This window comes from Gigantopelta aegis, chromosome 8 (assembly GCF_016097555.1).
Source record: "Gigantopelta aegis isolate Gae_Host chromosome 8, Gae_host_genome, whole genome shotgun sequence".
NCBI classification, from domain to species: domain Eukaryota; kingdom Metazoa; phylum Mollusca; class Gastropoda; order Neomphalida; family Peltospiridae; genus Gigantopelta; species Gigantopelta aegis.
The window spans coordinates 56,862,431-56,876,752 of record NC_054706.1 but is presented as its reverse complement, the minus strand read 5'-3'; the positions used below and the strand labels follow the sequence as shown (position 1 = coordinate 56,876,752).

Genomic DNA, 14,322 nt, shown 5'->3' with positions numbered 1-14,322 from the left:
AAATGCTTCTTATACGGAACTGTCTGATAGAAAAACTTGAAAAAAGGCTATGTGAATATGATGGCAGAGCAAATATTGCACTATATTACAGTCCTAAGTCTTGCACAATAAGTGGTGATACAAATGCTGTTGAACAGATTGAAAAGGATCTCCTGAATTCAACTACTGAACAAAAAAATGGAATTACTCTTCAAACACTCAAACTAAGTATCGCATTTCACAGTCATCATACAGAAGAATCAAAGCAAAAACTTCTAAGTATGCTGGTTGGTATGAAAGGCTGTAGCCCAAAGACTGAAATTATATCAACGGTTAGTGGAAAAGACGGTGCGAGAAACAGACGTCTTCTTAGCACCAGACTACTGGGGCAAAAACATTCGGGATCCAGTACAATTTGGTAAAGGTGTTCTTACTGCTACTAAAGCTGACAGCTTTAACATATTTGTTGAAATTGGACCGAAGCCAGTATTGGCTTCTCACATGAGAGATCTGTTTACTGACAATGACAACACTGTCGCTTGTTCCTTCCATGAAACGAAATTCTGAACTCACGTGCCTGACTGAAACAGCTTGCAAAATGTATGAACTTGGAATTGATCTTAACTGGACGTCTTTGTACAAACAACCACAGCAGAACACAGAATTACCAAAGTACATTTTCTGCAGAAACAAATGTCTGCATATATCTGAAGGCATTCAGCAAGAGTTGATGGGTATAAAATCAAGTAATAAGCAGCATCCTTTTCTCAAGACAATGTCCTACACTGATTCTAGCTTAGAACATAAAATTATTGTGTCACCAACATCAGTTGCCAGTGTTTATGAACACAGATTCTCTGGAAAGATTATAGTTCCTGGCGCACTGTATGTAGAAGCTGGTTTAGCTCTTGCAAACATCTATTTCAGCGAAAATGAAAATCAAAAATGTATTATTTCTTTGAGATTCAAAAGCACAGTCGAATTAAGAAAAGGAAAGACGGAACAACTTGATATTGACATTACCAAGACAGACATGCCAGAATCATTTACGTTTGTGGTATGTGACAAGAGCAATGTGCATGCTGAAGGAAAGGTCGAAAGGCAACCTGTTTTCGAAAAGCTGACAATTGATATTCAGAGCGTGAAAATGAGATGTGGTCAAATTCTTACAAAAGCAGAGCTTTACACCATTCTTCATGATGCTGGAATGACATTTGGAGATATGCTTCAGCTTATTGGGGAATCTGTGAAAAATGGGACAGAAGTCTTGTCAAACTTGTCTCTGAATTCATGTATTAAGGATGAAATGAAGGAAACAACAATGCATCCAGCAATCTTAGATGCAATGCTTCATACCACAAAAGCTCTCTACCAGGAAGGAGGAGTCAACCAAAGAGCATTACCAGTTCAAATAGAAGGCTTTTGGATAAGACATTCAATTGAAGATAATATGCTTGTTTACACAAAAAATATCAAGGATACTGATTCCACCAGCATCTTTCATATATTTCTGCTTTCACAGAATGGAACTGTAATAGCCGAGATTAACAAGTTTGTCATCAGATATCTGACTTCACAAAACAAGCAAACAATGTTTGAAATAAAATGGTCCCCAACTGAACAACTGCTGACAAATGATATTCATGAGAATCCAGCGCAGAGATGGTTGATTATTACAGACAAAAAACAAAATGATGCTATATCTGACCACATATATTTGGAATACCTAGAAAATGACATTGCAGCAAATGATGTTGGTTCAATCCTTAACGCTAGAGCCTTGACTTTAGATTCAATGTCTGCAATTGTGTTCTTATGTAGGCAACAGACTGTAGATATTTCATCCAGCGAGATATTCCTGCACATGATCACCAGACAGTCGATGACTCTGAGAAGTCTACTGCTACACCTTCGTGACCAAAATGCAAAAATTCCTTTGTTCATAGTCACAGAAAATGCAGTGTATACTGGAAACGATGACACTCCAATAAACCTAGTAGCTGGATCCTGCTGGGGATTTATAAGGTCAGTGTTGAGAGAGCAGGTTTATAATATGACAACCATTGTTGATCTGCATACAGATGAAAATAATGCCTTCGATACTTTGATGACTGATGTAGTGCAGCACCTTTTAACGCAAGACAAAAATAAAGGAATTCGAGAACTTCTTATTAATAAAAATTATGTTTGGTGTCAACAAGTGTTTTCAAATGAAGATATGCCAGTTTATCGAAACAACAGGCCTGATAAACTCTGCAAAGCAAACCTGTTCTCTCAGAGTGAAGATAGTATTTGGAAGCCATATCTTTTGTATCACAGTCAGAAGACACAGTGTCATCTTCAGCAACAAGTGGAAATCATGACAACGAACGTTGTGATACATAACTCCAGTCTGTATCCACAGTGTGTTAAAGTGAACCATTTATCAACCACTGCTTCAAATGTAATCACTCTTGAAATTATTGGCAAAGTGCCCACAGGAAATGATGGTCAGCGAAAACGTGGTAGCGTTCTTTCCATGTAGAGTCAGTACATTCACAACAGTTCCAAAACAATGTGTTGTTGAAATTAACAAAGTGCCATTTTATGAACCAGGACTTCTCACAAAACTTGTTCTTCTCTGGCAACATTGCTTGCTAACAGAGCAGCATGTGGAAGCACCGAGTACACATCACAGCTGGTTCTTGATGGGGATTTGTAAGGTTAGTCCACTGAGAGCAAAGGAAATATTTATTCTTTGCTCTGATGCTTCCCGACCTGTAGCAAGTGCCCTTACATTCATGCTTGAAACAAAACAACGAGACACCAACATTGAAATAGTTGACATCAACAGCCTTAGTTCAGTTCAAAGTGATTCTGAAGCCATTATTGTGTCAACCATTCAGCTAAATGAACACATCATTGATGCAATATGCCAACAGTGGCCCAAAGCTAAACACCTCATCTGCATGGATCAACTACTACCAAGACATGTTTCTCTACAGTTATTTAATAACAACGTAAAGTTGCAAGTGGACACTGTGAGGGCTAGTGACATTTTCACACCTAGCGCAGCAATGGACATCATGCCTAAACTAATGACATGGATTGTGAATCACAAGGATGTTGTCCACAAAATTGTTGAAAAATGTCAAGACGTTATAAACCAACAAACTGACACCAATGTTGCAACATTGATACAAAACTCAACAATCCAGCTATCTGGTAGCGATCAACACGACATTCAAACCGTGCACGTGACTGCTTTTGAAGATACCCTGATTCGTTCAGATGGAGTGTACATTGTAGTTGGTGGTCTCACGGGGCTGGGTTGGGAATGTGTGCAATTCCTAGCAAAACGAGAGGCTGGAGTAGTTTTCATAATAAATCGGCGAAAGGTACAAGAGGATAGATTGCTTGAAATACTGAAGATTGAAAAGGACTATGGTTGTGAAATAAGTGTCAAGCAGGCCGATGTGACTAACATGCCATCTCTGAAAAAGGCCTTTAAAACAATTGAAGACAAATTTCCAAGAAAACAGTTAAAAGGTGTCTATTTTGGTGCAGCTGTCCTTGAAGATAAAACTTTGATCAATATGTCACAAGACACGTTTGAGAAAGTCGCAGCACCCAAGATACAAGGGGCTTGGAACATGCATCTACTTACAGAAAAAATCCCTCTTGATTTTTTCATCATGCATTCATCAGTTACTTCAGTGTTTGGTACCCCTGGTCAATCCAACTATGGAGCAGCCAATGCTTTCCAAGATTCGTTAGCACAGAAACGCAGACAAGCTGGACTTGTGGGACAGAGTATTAACTGGGGACCTCTGACTGTTGGCATGCTACAGGAAAACCTGGTTCAATCTGTTGAAGCACAAGGTTATATACTACTCAGCAGAGACGAAATCCACAACTGCCTTCTATCTGCTCTCATGATCGACAAACCTACCATTTTAGCTGCTAAATTCAACTCGATTAAGCTGGCCACTAGTATACGGAGTGAGAAAAATCAAGCACTAGAGTTTATGCTAAACCCTATACTTGGTACACCATCCGTGCAAAATGCATCCACAACACCCAGCAGCAGCACACAAGATTTTGATCTAGGACAATTAATGTTTGCTGACACTAGAACTAGGTTGAGCACAATTAGAAAATACATCACAGGATTACTGACAAATATTCTTACACACAGCATTAATTTAGCAACAGGTGTAGCAACTTTGGGACTGGATTCAATGCAAGCAATGACAATAAGCAACCAGATATTCGACACCTTTCAAGTAAGGATTACTCCAAATGGCTTGCTTCAGGACAATCTTTCAGCTAATGAGATTATAGACGTTATTAACACAAACATATTGACCCCTGTTGACAAGTTTGATGTTTTGTCAATTTCGCAGGACACACTGACATACATGGAATACACTTTCTACAAGATTTATTGCAACAATCCTGCTGATCCAGGTTTGTATTACGTCAGTGAGCTGAGACTGCCCCAATCACTAGCGAAGCCTGAAATATGGAAGGAAGTAGCTGATCAACTTACATCTCGACACGAGGTTCTGAGGACAACATTTGAAGAGGTACCAGAGAGTGAGAATATTAGATGGAATGTCAAGAGGAAAATCAACCCTGCGATGAAACCTGACTTCAGAATAGTGAAGGAAGAAGATGGTTGATGAGATAGAGAAACAGACAACAGAAGTCTTTCACTTACAAACACAGCCTCCATTCCGGATAATTTTCATCATTGGTCAAACGTGCTATTTCAGAACAATATACAACTCTCTAGGCTTTGACATGGACGGGATTGGTGTAATTTTCAAAGATATTGTAAATATCTTATTATATTTACAAAAAGACATGAAACCTCCAAACCTTCAGACAGTAGGGGGAAGTCGGATAGTTGTGGAAATGGAGAAGGTGTTGCAGGAAAAGGGTCACGAATTAAAAGATTTCTGGAAACACAGGCTTGAAGTAGATATCCCTGCAGTTAATTTGGGAACAACAGAAAGGTTGAAGGAATTGCCATCTGGGAAATATCAACAAAAGAAAGGAACACTAGAACCTGCTGTTTATAACGCACTGATTGACTTATCAAAGTCCAAAGGCTTGAGCATGTATAAATTAATGGCCAGTTTCTACCAACTGCTTCTTCATTTGATGACTGACATAACAAATGTGGCAATTATAACAGCAGTGGATATTAAACAATACATTCCAAATGTTGGTAATGTAGTTAGTCGTGGAACAAACTTCATTCCCCTGTTAGCCAAATTCCCATCAGATAATGTTAGCATTGAGGAATTTCTTCGGATTAATGAAACTGCACTTCAAACAGCAATTGACCATTGCTTGTGTCCCATAGACATCATTGATGAAGTGGTTGGTTCTGGAAAGATCGCAAACATTAGTCGAAACAAGATTGTGATGGTTCAAGATGACTTTGCGACTCTGTTGTTAAAACATTCAAATGACAGTGGTTATCCAGTCCAGTTGACCCGATCAGAAGACCTTGGAATTCACACAGAAACACAGTTAAGCTTCAGAACCAGACCAAGCGAAAAGCAAATGACCCTGCACTTGATGTACAACTCAAACAGTTTATCTGACACCCGTGCCCAACAAATCATCAAGGCTTTTCAGGAAATTGTCAGTAAAATAACCAGTGATGTTTCAGTAACAATTGCAAGTCTTCGGAATATGGCAAGTATTACGGAATTGAGAGCATGTCCCGATCAAACCTACACTGAAGTCACATATTTAAAATAAAATAAAAACCCACCCAAAACACAGAAAAACTAAAGTTCTACACAGAACATAAACCTTCTTTCACATATATAGCATTTAGACGTATATGTACGTTTTGCAGGAAACCTACACCTAGAAGACTGTAGTCAAATCTGTTTTTGGTTTATTCCCAAACTAGTATATAGTTTAACAAATGTTGTAAAATATAGACATGGCATAGCAACAGTCCTACAAGGATCAGTTTAGGCAAGTTACACTGTGGATGATAGTTCTAAGCGTAATTATGGTCCTTATGTAGTATGTAAAGTAAGAAAATGAGAAGAAAAAAGGAGAGAAGGAAATATAAAAATTAAGTTAGACGAAACAATAGTATAAATGACAAAGGCAGCGGAATGAGTGGGGTAAAGGGGGGGGGGGAGGTTCTCAACTTTTCATGATGATTTTTGCCTCTGCCCAGTAATTTCATGAAACCGAATGAACTTGGTTTCACATTTTTTTTCGTTACTTGTACTTGTATGGTTCCAGAATGTACGTTCTGCTGATGCGTTATTTGTGTAAATATATTGTATAGCAAGCCTTCACGATTTAGAAACACTATATAACTATGTGACGTCATAGCATGGTACTAGTACACCTTCTTTGATAATTTAATCAGGAGCCAGTTTTCGAAAAACAAACCTGGATTTATCTGTTTCGCAATACATGCTATGATTCCTACTTGTTTGCATATATATATATATATCTATATATATATATATATATATATATATATATATATATATATATATATATATATATATATATGATATATATATATATATATATATATTATTACTATTAGAAATATATTTCATTTTGTATTATTATTATTATTATTATTATTAGACCTTTTTTGTTTTGATATTGTACATATAAATTTTCTCCTGTAAACCCCATCTTGTCACTGTCATATAATTATTGTTAATGTACCTCATATGACGCTGAATAGCGGCCTGAGTGAAATAAAGTTCTGTTCTGTCGTGTACTAAACGTTTAATTTGTGTGACTAATATTAACTGATACTTAATAAATTCAAAGAAACAGTTAGCAGAAGACCAATTAAAACATGCACTCATCATTTTTAAGAAACATTATTGGAAGATTATTGAAGTTTTAGTCAACATTTATTAATTTTAGAATGAATATTTTTAAAGAACATATATTTAGTTTCCTGTCAACAAATTCTGACCTATAAATACGTTTGCCGTGGACGTTCATTTTACAGAAATGCAAATAGCCTCCACCGCCAAAATAAATTATTAATAACAAATAATAATTAAAACATCATGTAATCTGAACCCTGTCGCTTCTTTGCCCCATTCTCATCCCATACAGTATTATTTTACCACATGTCTGTATGTTCATGCACATTATAAAAACATATTTATACATGTATAATTGTATTTAGCTTAAATATAGAATACGGGTGACGAAGTCCAGTGTATATATTTATTTGTGAAAAGTAACATGTATTGAGATATATAATATATAAATCAGGATCTCGATCATACCATAATACAAATATTATGTTGTATCTATATGCAAATAAAATCAACCTGTATATGTGAATTAAATTTTGTTTAATGTTAATGTCAAAATATAATTGCCTCACCAGAATTATAATTGTTGTGAGGCTGATGACAAAAAATCGGTCTTAACATGGTGTTGTTCCAAAACATAATGGAAGGAATATGACTCTTTCTAGAAGTAGTGAATACTACTAGTGAACTAAGAAAATAATAGTGAGTGATAGAATTAGGGTGGGGAAAATATAAGAGAGCAAAATAGAAAATAGAACTAGAATATAAAATAAAAACAATAATTCTCGCTAAAGTAGTGATTAGCAAATAATGTTGTAAATTGTACATTTTAAAATATGTATATCTCTAAATTGTTAACAACTATAGACAGTGTGTTCCCGTTTTCGGCATTTTTGTTTATATATATTTATATATATATATATATATATATATATATATATATATATATATATATATATATATATATATATAGATATATATAAAGTTAAATAGTATTTAGCTAAATGAAATTATATTCAGCTAATTCATATTTAAGTTGTGTATATAAAATAAATAATTTACTATTTAATAAACGTGGAAATATTTAATACATAATAATATGTATTATAATAATTGCCATATTATAGCCAACATTTAATAAATACATGTTAGCATCTAGCAACTAACTGTACATTTAATACATGTATATATTTAATAAATGTTATATACATCTGTTAATCATAAGAATTAAATGATTTAATGTATTTTTGTATTAACATTTATTGCATATCAAACATATTTAACATATATTGTAGATATTAATATTAGTAATTAATATAATATTGTCATTGATTAGTGTTCAATACAATACATGTCATATATAACATAGAATATCTTGTGTACATAAAAATGTGATATGCTTTATATGATAAATGCTTGGGAAAAGGCATCAGAGCAGACAAATATTTGTGACTGGTGTGACTTGTTTTCTCACATAGTTATGATACTGCTATTGATTAGTGTACTACAATATACACATTGATTTATTATGTACTCTAGGTATAATATAGAACCGATCATATAATGTAACGGTAACTTTAAGCCCACATAACTGAAGTGTTTGTAGGTCCCGACGATTGTTTTGATCGGCGTATTTTGACTAGGTATTAGGGCCTCCACAAGTCCGCAGTATTGGACTCTAGTACCTGAGGGTCAAACTTGACCCGGACCCGGTGTACCCGACACTAGATAAAAAATGAGACTACGGAATACAGAAATATAGCATTATGCATTTTAATTCCAGCGCTGAACATGGATGATAAGTCATGCCATTGATACATAGGCCCATTATACTGCATTCCACATTGTCACATTCAGCTTTTCTTTTTCCTCCATGTCTCATAGCCCTATTATGTAACCGGCGGCAAGCATAATATGGCAAAATGACGTAAAAAAATATAATTAAATGAGAGCGTCTTCCTCTTCCTTCTAGACTCGAAGTAGGTTTTGTGAATAATCGCATAACTAATTATAACCGTGTGTATTTTTATAAAACAAGTGTTTTTGTCAAAAAGGCAACTGTTATACAAATAACAAAAAAAAAATGTTATGCAAATAAAAAAAAAAAAGAAGAGAATTTTTATATGCAATCCTCGCGGAGTTTGAGATTATATTTTTGTGGTTAGTTGATCTTACTAAACTTTATTTGATTATTCTTAATACGACACTACAAGGTGGAGATCCGTTTTGTATGTGTGTAGGCTAGTTTATATAAAATAAACGAAACATAAATGATTAGTAAATTCCATGCGCAGTCGACGTTCTTCACAGACAGTGAGTATTCAATCCGTATTGCTGTTTTATTTATATCTTGAACATAGTTTTCATAATTTTTACAACATAGATTTTTTAAATTATTATTCTCAAAATAATTTTCCAAACTGGAAATATAGACTGAAAATACATAAATTATTTTTGAATGGGATATTGACCTGTAACAATGCACAAGATTCAAGAAATTATTTTAAAGACTGCATTTCGTCTTTTAAAATAGAAATAGTTTCCATGCAATATTGTGTATTACGTAAAAGGTCTACTCAGGTCGATATACGTAATTCACACGAAACATGTCGTATACCCTCAGGATAATTTGGAATGTTTTCAAATTATTTTTAAATCACTGGCATGATTCTGCAAGTAAGGTTTTGATTGGTGGACATGAGCTCCAACTGGCTGCTGTTAGATCCACATGTAATAGTGGAGCTAATTTTAATTAGATTGGCCATTTTTGTAACAAAAACGGACTAATTAAGTTAAGAAAACATTGCAAAAAGGTTAATTATTTAAATCTTCATACATACAGGAAATATTGGTGGTACATACATACATACATACATACATTCACATACATACAAACATACATACATACATACATACATACATACATACAAACATACAAACATTCATAGACACATACATACATACATACATACAAACATGCATAGATACATACATACAAACATTCATAGACACATACATACATACAAACATTCATAGATACATACATACATACATACATACAAACATTCATAGACACATACATACAAACATACAAACATTCATAGACACATACATACATACATACATACATACACACATTCATAGACACATACATACAAACATTCATAGACACATACATACAAACATTCATAGACACATACATACATACATACATACATACATACATACAAACATTAATAGACACATACATACATACATACATACAAACATTCATAGACACATACATACATACATACACACACACACACACACACACACACACACACACACATACATACATACATACACATTTATATTTATATTATATTATTTATTAATTTTTCTTCTGAACTTGAAATTTCACCAAAACATTTTAATGTGAAATCCCACATTTCACTTCTAATATCGTTTGTGAAAAGTGATGGTGTTTGATGGTAAACATTGCGTCCTATAGACAAGGCACTAGACAGATATTCATGATATCAACGTCTAGTTTTTTAAATGTCCATTGTTCAGACATACGTCCCTGATTAAGTGTTATGGTTGTGTCTTTCAGATTTAGTGTCCTCTGCAAATGATTATATATTCTTTTGCAATATGACACTTGAATTAACTTGCTTTTGTGTCGTTTTCACGGCTTATACAAACTGATCTGACTACTTTCATTTGATCGTCAGTATATATATATATATATATATATATATACACATGTCTATGTATGTATGTATGTGTTGTATAGTATATATATATATATATATATATATATATATATATATATATATATATATATATATATATACGGCTTATACAAACTGATCTGACTACTTTCATTTGATCGTCAGTATATATATATATATATATATATATATATATATATATATATATATATATATATATATATATATATATATACACATGTCTATGTATGTATGTGTTGTATATATATATATATATATATATATATATATATATATATATATATATATAGGTGTGTGTGTGTGTGTGTGTGTGTGTGTGTGTGTGTGTGTGTGTGTGTGTGTTTAATGTTTTATTCAGTATTCAATACTTAATTTGTCACTGGGCCACTGGGCATGCTAACATGCTTCTTGACATGTCGACAGATTTATGCAGATAAGAAACACGAATATTCCTGAACAGTACGAAAACATTAGGTCACTCTAAAATGTCTGTAATATCATTTTTGTTTTGCTTTGTGTTTTACTTGCTTGTTTGTTAGGTGTTTTGTTTGTTTGTTGTTGGTTTTGGGTGTTTTTTTGTGGGGTGGGTTTTTTGGGGTTTTTTTTTTTTTTTGGGGGGGGGGGGGTTGTTGTGGGTTTTTTGGGAGTGTTCGTCCCCATTGAATACAGATAAATTGGATTTCAAATATCGAATATGTAGGTGAGCAATCTAATTAAAATTAGCTCCACTATTACATGTGAATCTAACACCAGCCAGTTGGAGCTCATGTCCACCAATCAAAACCTTACTTGCAGAATCCTGCCAGCGACTTAAAAATAATTTGAAAACATTCCGAATTATCCTGAGGGTATACGACATGTTTCGTGTGAATTACGAATGCCTTAAAACATGTTTTATTTTATAAAATAAATAATTTGTAATGTAAAACTGAAGACTGATTTAGTTTAGTTTTTTTTTATAAATAAATAAAGAATTTTTAATGTAAAATTGAAGACTGATAACCCACCCCGTACGTATTGCTATGGTTCGCTGTACTGCGGCCACTAAAATAGACTCGCCCGATATTTTTAGAATTTGTATGCTCCCAAATAACATTATAAAAGGCGAAGTGTGATTGGTCAATATTTAAATTATTATTTACAGACGAAATGTTACCTGGACATTGGGGACTACGCAGTGTTGTTAGCAATCCGATTAAAATTAGTTCTACTGGTCTAAATAAGGCATTCGTAATTCATATGAAACATATCGTATACCCTCAGGATAATTCGGAATGTTTTGATTGGTGGACATGAGCTCCAACTGGCTGGTGTTAGATCCACATGTAATAGTGGAGCTAATTTTAATTAGATTGTGTAGGTGAGCTATAACACTTGGACACAAATTTCACATTACTGGACGTGAAAAATTACCATTTCAAGCAAGATATTTATTTTTATACAGAAATGTTTTAAGAGGACTTAGTACCGTAAACCTTCAAAACAAATTATTTCTAGAATTTAACCCTTATTGGTTAATTACTACGTTTGCTTGTATATTTAGTATGATATATCTAACATTTGTATTTAACAGCAATAAAGTGTGTTAAAAATTGTTTGTTTGTTATAGTATTTATGATATAGTCTTATTATCTTGATTTCTTTCTTGTTTAGCAGTGGAGTCTTAATGTGTCCTTTTCCATAGACACAACATAGCCTTTGATACACTAACTGTAGCACATTGGTTGGGACGGGACGGACCTCGGATACATGCATACCACAAACCCAAGCTGTGAGTGTATGTGCGTACGTACGTACATATGTATGTATGTATGCATGAATGTATGTTTGTATGTATGTATGTATGTATGTATACTAATAAACACACGCACACATATCATGGTGTGTATATAGTTAATGTAATATATAACTTCTTCATTGACAACATATATGTCAAAGTTGGGGATAGCACAGGAATCCCCATGGACCCCAATTGTGCTCCACTACAGTATTACAAGTTGCCTTCCACTGATTTATCCACAAATGTTAAAAATAAAAATAAGACATCTTAAGGTATTAAATCAATTTCCTACCTCAATCTATGCATAGAGATTCAAAACGACACTGGCCTCCGAACTAAGCTGTATTACAAAAGAGATGACTTCCTTATCGTCAGTTATCCATTTATGTCGAGCAATATACCTTCTGCTCCAGCTTTTATCTTCATATCACAGCTTCTAAGATACCTTAGGACATGCTCATTATATGCAGATGTCAAACAACGCCATATCATTCTGGCGCAGAAGTTGTTCGATCAGTGTTATGATGTCCAGGGACTCCTGAGGGCATTAAAAACGTTTGATGGTAGAAAGTTTAAGGCTATATTTGCTAAATACGATATATCACTGACCAAAATGATGGCTGTTGCTATTCAGTATTCAACCTGTGCATATATTTTCATCTCTTTCGTGCAACGCGTGCACATATATTATTTTTTCATCGTTTTAGATGAAGTGACAGACTTGACAGCTGTGGTGGCAGTATTCATAGTGGGTGCCATCGGTGGGACAGGATATGCTAACCTTTCGCAAATACCTGGTATCATCAGTTGTGACAATGATTCATGAGAGCCTGCCACCACAGCTGTACTTATTCTAATGTGCTCTGCATGGTGCTAAACTAGTCTGGGAGTGGCAGTCCTCTTTGTGGCAGAGCAAGAGGGGTGAAATTTCCCGTAAAGGATCTCCTCTGGTGTGGCTGTCCTCCTACATAGATTCATGGAATCAACCGCCATTTTGTCAAACACTCATTTGACTACAGTCTGCAGAGATTAGGCTCTGATCACGTATTACGGTTTTGTCGTTCAGCGTTGAAAGAAACAATAAACCATATACATGTATTTATAATGCAGGTCAGCGCTTTCAATTAATTACTTACCTTATGAATATCATTAGGGGCAATTAAATAGTTGGAAAAGGGTTACTGAAGTATGATCAACGTGTGTGTGTGAGTGCACTGTAAAGTTAGTTTATTTTGTTTAATGACAGCACTAGATCACATTGACACATTAATTAGTTAATCATTGGCTATTGGATGTCAAACGTCTGATAATACTGACACGTAATCGTCAGAGGAAATCCGCTAAATTTTTCCTAATGCAATATGGGATCTTTTATATGTACTCTGCCACAGAAACGAAAACACATACCACAGCCTTTTACCAGTTGTGATGCGCTGATTGTAACGAGAAAAAACCTAATCAATTGAATGGATCGACTGAGTTGATTCGATCCTGCGACGCAAGCACCTCAAGCGAGCACTGACCCAACTGAGCTAAATCTATAAGACATTCTAGGACATTCTATTTTCCAATTTTCGCCTGTTCAGCCTTCATTGAGAAATCTGGGGCGGGACGTAGTCCAGTGGTAAAGCGCTCCCTTGATGCGCAGTCGGTTTGGGATCGATCCCCGTTGGTGGGCCCATTGGGCTATTTCTCGTTCCAGCCCGTACACCACCACTGGTATATCAAAGGCCGTGATATGTGCTATCCTGTCTGTGGGATGGTGCATATAAAAGATCTCTTGCTACTAATGGAAAAATGTAGCCGGGTTTTCTTTCTAAGACTATATGTCAAAATTACTAAATGTTTGACATCCAATAGCTGATGATTAATAAATCAATGTGCTCTAGTGGTGTCATTAAACAAAACAAACTTTTTTTCATTGAGAAATAGGTTGACAAAATACAAAGGTAAACCTACAAGCCGATACAGTTAAGTTAATACAAAACTACTAGCAAATAGATTTAAAACT

At 34.5% G+C, this 14,322-nt stretch overlaps 1 protein-coding gene and 1 long non-coding RNA gene across 2 annotated transcripts in view; one reads left to right on the top strand and one right to left on the bottom strand.

The window, feature by feature from the left end:
- The window catches only part of LOC121378598 (cholesterol transporter ABCA5-like), a 196,305-nt gene that overhangs the window by 130,627 nt on the left and 51,356 nt on the right, over positions 1-14,322 (bottom strand). The gene's annotated exons all lie outside the window — the stretch shown is intronic.
- On the top strand, positions 11,189-12,117 carry LOC121378601. The gene is made up of 2 exons (XR_005958748.1): positions 11,189-11,231; positions 11,892-12,117. It is a non-coding gene; the product is annotated as an uncharacterized LOC121378601 (long non-coding RNA).